The sequence below is a fragment of the Oratosquilla oratoria genome, chromosome 26 (assembly GCF_046742065.1).
Source record: "Oratosquilla oratoria isolate Oo_2021 chromosome 26, ASM4674206v1, whole genome shotgun sequence".
In the NCBI taxonomy this organism is placed as follows: domain Eukaryota; kingdom Metazoa; phylum Arthropoda; class Malacostraca; order Stomatopoda; family Squillidae; genus Oratosquilla; species Oratosquilla oratoria.
Window position 1 is genome coordinate 43,165,334 of NC_134802.1, and position 9,347 is coordinate 43,174,680.

Consider the following 9,347-nt stretch of genomic DNA (forward strand, 5'->3'; position numbering starts at 1 on the left):
GTGTATGAAGAAGGGAGGTACAGTACAGTAATAGTGGACTAACTAGTGAGGTTGTTTAATGTGTGTCTAAGGGAGGGTAGAGTGCCAGGGGACTGAAAGAGTGTCTGTAAAACTCCGCTTTACAATGGAAAGGGGGATAAATGTGCGTGTACTAGTTTCAGAGGGATCAGTTTGCTGAGTGTAGTTGGGGAGGATTATGGGAGGCTTTTAACTGAGAGGATTAGAAGAACAAAGGGAATATTGGTGAGAAAGTGTTTGTTTAGGAAAAGTAGGGGTTGCGTGGATCATATTTTTGTGGTAAGGCAAATGTGTGAGAAAGCGTTAGGAAAAGGTAAGGATGCTTTTTGGGCCTTTATGGATTTGGAAAACGCTTATTACAGGGTAGACAGGAAGGCACTGTGGGAGTTTTTGCAGATATATAGGATTGGGGAAAAGAAGTTAAGGGCAGTCAGGAGTTCTTCAAGAGTAGTAAAGCCTGTGTTAGAATGTGAAATGAAGAGAGCTGGTGGTTTGAGGTAAAAGTGGGACTGCGTCAGGGATGTATCATGTCGCCATGGCTGTTCAATATGTCCATAGATGGGATGGTGTGGCTGGTAAAGGCGAGGGTAATGGGTGGGGGACTGGAGATGATTAAAGAAAATGTAGAAAAGTAGGAGGTGAGCCAGTTGTTGTTTGCTAACGACACTGTGCTTGTTGCAGGGTCAGAGGGGGATTAAGGGAGTTAGTAACGGAGTTTGGGAAGGCATATGATAGGAGAAAATAGAAGGTAAATGTCGGTAAAAACAAGGTGATGAGATGTACAAGGGTAGAGGATGGTAGTAAGTTGGAAGGGAGTAGGTCTTCAATGAGAGAGGCTGGAGGAAGTGGATGACAATAGGTATTTGAGGTCGCATGGGGCAGGAAAGGGAGGAGTGGAAGTGGAGATAGATTGTAGATTGAAATAGACAAGTAAATGCCTAGGGGGGTTAAAAAACGTCATGAGAAATAGGCATCTGTGAATGGATTCAATGAGGACATTATATGAAGGGGTGATTGTGCCGATGGCATTTGTACGGGAGCAGAGACTTGGAACTTAAGGGAGGCAGAGAGGAAAAATTTGAAAGTGTTTGAGATGAAATGTCTGAGAAGTATAGTAGAGGTTACAAGGTTGGATAGAGTGAGAAACGAGGAAGTGAGGAGGAGAGAGGGAGTAGAAAAGGAGATGGTAGATAGGGCTGATGAAAGAGTATTGGGATGGTTTGGGCACATGGAAAGAATGAGTGAAGAAAGATTAGTAAAAGAGGTGTGGAAAGCAGAGGTGGAGGATATGAATTTGAGGGGACGACCGAGGATGATATGGATGAATGGGGTGAAAGGAGCGTTCAGCAAGGGAGGAATGTCTGTTGAGCAAGGTAGGGAGAAGGCAGGAGATAGTGATGAGTAGAGAGTGGTTGTGTATACAGATATATGATTCTGTTATGGAAGGAAGGGAGTGGCAGGGGATGGGGGTTAAGGGTGCTTATGTGTGAATTATATTTTGACGTAGCCCGGAGGTATTTCTCCCCGTCTTCTTCACTTTTTTTCTGCATGAGGGAACGGAGTGGGGAGGATCACCGATTAAGTGAAGCGACGTTGCTGTGGATGTACTGTGTCTGGCTACATTGCGTCTGACCCAGGGCAGTGGGCAGGATACAGGGATGATCCGTCATCATCCATTAGGGGCTAAGATGAGAGGGAGGAAAGAGTGATGGATGGGGATGATGTGTATAGTAGTGGTACGTGCCTTTGACTTGGCTACCTTCCTTACTAGGGGGAAAAAGCTCTTGGCATGTAGGTAGATAGCAGTTCATAAAATAGAATGTATATAGATTATGTGTGTAGCTTTATAATTGACTCTTGTGTCACTGATAAGGATACAACGATATCTCAAGCCTAGCTCGCCCTTGCATTTAGGTTTTCTTTTTATTAACGTGCCCCAACGCCGTATCTCATAGACCTGCTTTGCAGTTCGTTTTGTCTGATAAGGGTACTGGGCTTTGGGGAATCAAAACAAACGCCTCCATTAACAAAGAGGCTAGCATACAAAAGATAATGATGATAACGATAACTGAGACTTGAGAAGAAAAATACGGGTTTATTATGATTTTGACTTAAGTATACCGTAACCCACTTTCCAAAACTAGATTATGCTTGTTTATTTTTTAACAAATGTTTTGTGTTCAGATAAGTACACTCCCCCCCCCCCCCACACACACACACACGAGCAAGGCCTTGATATGAGCTTTCTGAACCTTGGGAGAAAATAAATAAATAGATAAATAAATTAAAATAAACTGACCTTTGTCGATATCAGCCCAGCTACTTTTGACTCTTTTTCAACCCTTTTTAATTCTCAGTCGTTCCTTAGTTTTATTAGATAGTGTGTGTGTGTGTGTGTGTGTGTGTGTGTGTGTGTGTGTGTGTGTGTGTGTGTGTGTGTGTGTGTGTGTGTGTGTGTGTGTGTGTGTGTGTGTGTGTGTGTGTGTGTGATTCACCATTGTCTTGAATCACGTGTTGGACTCGTGATCGACAGCTATTTCCCTCCCGGAAGAGAGCTCAGAGCTCATATATGACCGATCTATGGGTAATGTTGTGACCTTACACGCACACACACGCCTAACTCCCCGCCCACGATAGTTGGAGTAACGACTCGCAGCGCAGCGATACTGAAATTGTATCAACCCTGGGCGGGATTCGAACCCGAACCGCTGTAGTAGCGGTTGCGAACGCTACCACTGCGCCGTCGATTCGTATGAGTCGTGTGTGTGTGTGTGTGTGTGTGTGTGTGTGTGTGTGTGTGTGTGTGTGTGTGTGTGTGTGTGTGTGTGTGTGTGTGTGTGTACAGTACATGTACGTGAATATATCCCCACCTGGTTTAGAATTACACGCTTGAGTCATTCCTAATATCCTGTGTGTTTTTCCTTATTTCAATTTCAATTTCGCTCTTTTCAACTCTCTTTTCAACTCTGGACTCTTGGCTCCCAGTGGATGAATGGTCAACTTCCCGGAATATACCGGAAGCTACACGCCAGATTTACTTCCGGCTAGGGTCCAATTATGACCAAACGACCTTCTATATGCCTAATTACAATAAAGATAATTACAAATGCATAATGTCAGAGGCTTCACTGACATTAAACACCCAGAGGGGTATCTCTAAGCCGAATTAAATCGTTTGTATTAACTAGAACAAAATCTCTGAAGTTGGACAATGAGCCTGGTTAGGGTCCCTTCTTAGACGAATAAAATCGTCAGACACAAACCAGAACAACTTATCATCTGTCGATACAAATCCTCATAATCCCTTCCGTGCAGAATGGTACTTTTCCTTTCATTTTGTGTGCCATCATGCGATTTTATTAATCGTCGTAGCACTCTCAGCCCCCCTTGTTTGGTAAGTAAGCGCGTATGATAAACAAGAATCAATCATTAAGCTTGATACATCCTTATCTCTTATTGGGAGGCTATGGAACTCTCTTCCTTCCCGCTCTTTATAATTTTCCATTTGTTTGTGATCTGACATTTCTTTATCGAAAAAGGAATTTCAAGATAGTTTCCCTATATAAAACAACGGTATCTTCGTCATTCTTTCTAGAGCTATTTTATGCACGCATTTTATCTTTATTCTTGGTTACAATTTTTATATTTTTTCATCTTGTTGCCTCTCCTTGACGGATGTTAAAAAAGAAAGCATATAATCGATACACATGCGCTGAGTTCTTTCTGTAGTTGAAAGTCTTCTTAAGAGTACTTTGTCAGGCCCCTCCCTGCCTCTGCTCATTTGTATGGCGACTTCCACGTCATGTCGTCTGTGCTGGCGTCGACGACTCGGCGCACGAAACTCAACCGGCTCCAAGAACTGGTTCAGGGGAAAAAAGTAGATATTTTAATTTTCCCTACTTCTGTACCGGGTGATACTTTATATTTTATTCTGGTTGTCGTCAGGTGATTTAATTAATTTCAGGTCCTTAAATCACTTAAAGACACGAAAGCTTTCGCTCAATTAAATAATATCGACAATTGGAATAAATATATGAACTCAACTACCAGGCCATTAAAATTCCCTCTTGTAGATTTAGGCGCATACATACATACATACATACATACATACATACATACATACATACATACATACATGCATGCATACATACATACATACATACATACATATATACATACATGCATGCATACATGCATACATACATTACATACATACATGCATTCATACATACATACATACATACATACATACATACATACATACATACATGCATACATACATACATACATACATACATACATACATACATACATACATACATATTGGTTCATTCATACATACATACATACAGATGTACATGCATTCATACATGCATACTATAAATATAAGCTTATATACATGCATGCATGCCCTCATATAATGCACATACCTATACGTGCACAAAATATAGATTTTTTAAAGATAAAGAGCACATCATTATTAATGGAGAAGGCATACCGTCGCCTAATTCACACACACCAAGCAAGCTCCCATGTATGCACCCTTCTCATCCCCAACAGCTCTCGGCAGGATCGTGAGTGGGATTGATATCAGGATGGAGATATCTAATAATTCTCCAGAGGAAATTTGTTCCAAAGACGTCTAGGAGCCTCTCCAAGTCATCATTCAATGGCCATATCTCACAGTTGTACAGCAATATCATAAACCACTTGAAGAGTCACACACACACACGCGCGCGCACACACACACACACACACACACACACACACACACACACACACACACACACACACACACACACACACACACACACATAATATTGAGAGATTATAAAATTGGTGAAGAAGAAGTAAAAAAAGTAAACTCGGAAAAAGACCTTGGAGTGATGATCAGCAAAGACATGACACCGGATAAGCATATTAATAAAATAGTCGGAGAAACCTATAATCTATTGAGGTCAACAAAAGTGGCATTTGCCTATTTGGACGAGGAAATGATAAAAAAAAAAATTAACTACACTAATAAGACCAAAACTCGAGTACGCAGCAACACTATGGACACCCAGTACCAAAAAGAATATAAAGAAGTTAGAAAGAGCAACAACAAATCTGGCACCAACTCTTTCCAAAATGACATATGAACAAAGATTGTCCAAATTAGAATTACCAACTTTGGAACAAAGAAGGGAAAGAGGAGACTCACTAACTATCTATAGAATTATGAAGGGAATGGAAATCTTAGATAAGAATGACTTACCGAGATGGGACAATGGAAAAACAAGAGGACACGAAAAAAAAAATAATTACAGAAGAGATCTGAAAAAATAGCTTCCCACACAGTGATAGATACTTGAAACAAACTGGACAAAGAAACGGTGTGTGCAAATACTATTCAAGATTTTAAGAAAAAAACTTGATGCTGAGAGATACAAAGACGGGTCACCACGAACATAGCTTCATTCCCGTATAATACAACTAGGTAAATACAACTAGGTAAATACACACACACCGCACACAACACACACACACACACACACACACACACACACACACACACACACACACACACACACACACACACACACACACACACACACACACACACACACACACACACACACACACACACACACACTCGGTGGCACAGTTGGTTGACTCGGTGGCAGGGTTGGTAGAGCGCTGAACTGGGAAGTAGAAGTGCTCCCAGTACCCAGTTCGAATCCTGCCCAGGGCCGAAATTATTTCGGTATTGCTGTGCCTCGGGTCGTTACTCTGACTCTCGTGGGCGGGGAGTTGGGTGTGTGTGTGTGTGCAAGGTCATAGCATTACCCATAGATCGGACCTACGAGCTCTGAGCTCTCTTCCAGGAGGGAAATAGCTGTCGATCACGAGTCCAACACGTGATCCAAAGACCAAGTGAATACACACACACACACACACACACACACACGCGCGCGCTCCACACACAACACACACACACACACATACACATACATACATACATACACACACACACACATACGCACACGACTCGGTGGCGCGGTTGGAAGGGTCTCCGAATGTCACTACGGCGGTCCGGGTTCGAATCCTGCCTTGGACTGAAATAATTTCAGTATCGCTGCATTTCAAGTCGTTACTCCAACTCTCGTGGGCGAGGAGTTGGGTGTGTGTGTGCGTGTAAGGTCACAGCATTACCCATAGATCGATCATATGAGCTCTGAGCTCTCTTCCGAGAGGGAAATAGCTGTCGATCACGAGTCCAACACGTAATCCAAAGACCATGGTGAATACACATAATACACATACACGACAGACCATCCCAACGCTATATGTTCTGGTTGAGCGAGTCTATAGTACCATGGCCCATGGGAATCTTTAGTGTTGTTTCTAAGGGAAGTGGGGAAAGATTGGGGATTTATATGCACCCATATGCATAAATATCCTCCCATATGCACCACAACACGCCCAGTCACCGTTAACCAATCACTGGCAAGTATTGTTATCATATGACCACTGCACTTCCTGCCCCGCCCCGTCGTCGGTTATGGACAGACGACTTGACGTCATCTGCAAGGGTCAAGTGAACTTATCACGCAGTCAGTCCACAGAATCGTAATAATTGTTACATTCTCTGGAAAGCCTCCTATAATAATCGTCGGAATTGATTCATTTGTTCACGTTTCTCGTTGCGAAAATAGATTTATATTGCTTTCGCAAATTATCATTTCATTATAGGGCTTACAATCAAAAAGAATTTATCAACAAATCGGTGCCATTTACGTATGAATACACATACCTAAAGTTTTTTTTTCTTGTAATGGGGGTGGCGTGGTCAAAGCATACACTCACCCTTCACCCATACCACACCTATCCAACAGCCTAGTAGCTTCTTCGGATGAGGTGCATTGCAACAAGGGATTTCTTCTTGTCTACTCTGGGTGAGGTTCGTGATGTAAATAAAGCGATGGGGGGGAGGGGGGAGGCCAGTTTCGGATGTCGGGTCCTGATGCCTTTGTAACATTTACTAGAAATCAAAATTTCAAAAGGGAAACAGCTGCCCCTCCTTCCCACTCCTTGCCCTCTACTCATATCAATCCTTCAAAGGACTTTCTGACGTAACCCACTGGTCGCATTAAATTTCCCCAGATGTCAATTCACAAACACAGAGAGCGAGTGTAGACATAACCTTTTGATATGTTGCCCCGGGGATTGTTTGATAGGGCAGCGGTGACGATAAATGTCAATCTTCCGTCGGTCGTAGTATTTCACAAAGAACATAAGAATAGATGAGACTGAAGGAGACCATAAGGCCTACACTAGGCACTTCCATGTCCATTACCACCTATCATCTCTATCCATAAAATTATCTAACCTTCTCTTAAAATAATAAATTATTTCAGCGCCTATTTCCTACTTGAACCTAAATTTGTCCATCTAAATCCATTTCTACGAGTTCTACCTACTGTCTTAATATGATGACCTTGCCTTCACCACCCTTGTTATAGCCCTTGATTCACCTGAATACCTTTGTTAAATCACCCCGCAATCTACGTCTTTCCAGAGAATATAGGAGTGCCTAAGCCTAAGCCCAGAACTGAAAACTCCTGGAAGAGAAACACAAACAGAAACAGAGAAAACATGAGTAATTAAGATTCAGTAAGAACAGAAACAATAAAAAAATAAATGAAGAAGAATGTTGAAAATGATGAAGGAATGTTATTAGATATGTGTATATTAGTGACACGGCCAAAAAGGATTTCTCCTCGTCTTCTCTATTTACGCATTAGGGGACGAAGGGGAAAGGTCACCATGTGAATGAAACCGTGGGGGTAAACCAGCTTAGGTTGTCGAACCCTACTATGGACGCGCTGTGCCTTGCTGCATCGCTTCTGACTAGAGCAGTGGGCGGGATAAGGGATGACCCGCCATCCACGAGGAGCTAAGAAGAGGGGGGTAGGAAAGGGTGGGGGACGGGTAGGATTGTGTGCATGTCTTAGCTGGCTACCCTCCTTATAATGGGAAAGAAGCCCTTTGGTTTTTAGACAGACAGAATGTGTATACTTAGTCTAAACATAACTAAAGTTAAGCTATGCAGTCCCCTGTTTCATTATTGACTTATTATCTGGTTCGGTATCATAATGCTCGTCTGTTTCTTCTACTTCTTCTTCTTCCTCTTCTTCTTCTTCTTCTTCTTCTTTTCTTCTTCTTCTTCTTCTTTCCTTCTTTCATTTTCTTCTTCTTCTTCTTCGTCTTCTTTTCTTCTTCCACTTTTTCTTCTTCTTCTTCTTCTTCTTCTTCTTTTTCTTCTTCTTATCTTCCTTCTTTTCTTCTTCTTCTTCTTCTTCTTATCTTCCTTTTTCTTCTTCTTCTTCCTCTTTTGCTATTTTTTTCTTCTTCTTCTTCTTCGTGGTGGTTACATTGTGAATATTTTGTGTATATAACTTGGCCTATTCTCTGTTGGTGCTATTATGAAACCGAGTAATGGCCTGAACGGGATCGTACCAACGTCACTCTTCTCTGTCTTAGAAGTCGATTTCCGGGGAAGTCCGTTGACTTATGGAATTCCATTTGCTTGTTTCGGTGATCCGTGTCTGCACGTAGCTGTATTGTATATATATATATATATATATATCTATATATATATATATATATATATATATATATATATATATATATATATATATATATATATATATATATACATTTTTTTTGGGGGGGTAGCTGTATAATATGATGTGAAGGCTGGGAGGATTTTAGGGGTATTGTGTAGAAATGTGCGTCTCCCTTACGTGCTATGGAAACGATTTGAGTTTTTAAATGTAGGTAGGTTTTCTACTGGAGTTGGTCTGATGCAGTCTGTCACAATTCTTAAGGCTTTATTTTGTGCTGTTTGTAAGTTCATCTTGACTGTTGGAAACTGTGTCGTAGATACATGGTTCAGTGTTATTATTGTGAGTTGTTTATGTATGCGATGAACATCGTGAGAGTATCAAGCGCCAGGTTGAGTATTTCAAGATTTAGACAAAGAAATAGTCCCTGTTATATCTGACAGATGGGTATATGTCTATGCATGTATTTATTTTATTTATTATCATTATTTATACTATTATAATCTTTATTTATTTTTCTTTTATTTATTTATCATTATTATATTTTTTCGCATCCGACCTAGTTATGGACCAAAAGGTCTCCTGTCGCTTGCTCCTCCTTTGTAATCCTTTGTTTTAGGTTCGAGGTGATCTGTAGCAGAGCCGTAGCCAGGAATTAAATTTTTGGGGGGCTAATCATGCCCTCGGGTGGCGGGGGCGCCGCTGTACTGTGCCCAAACA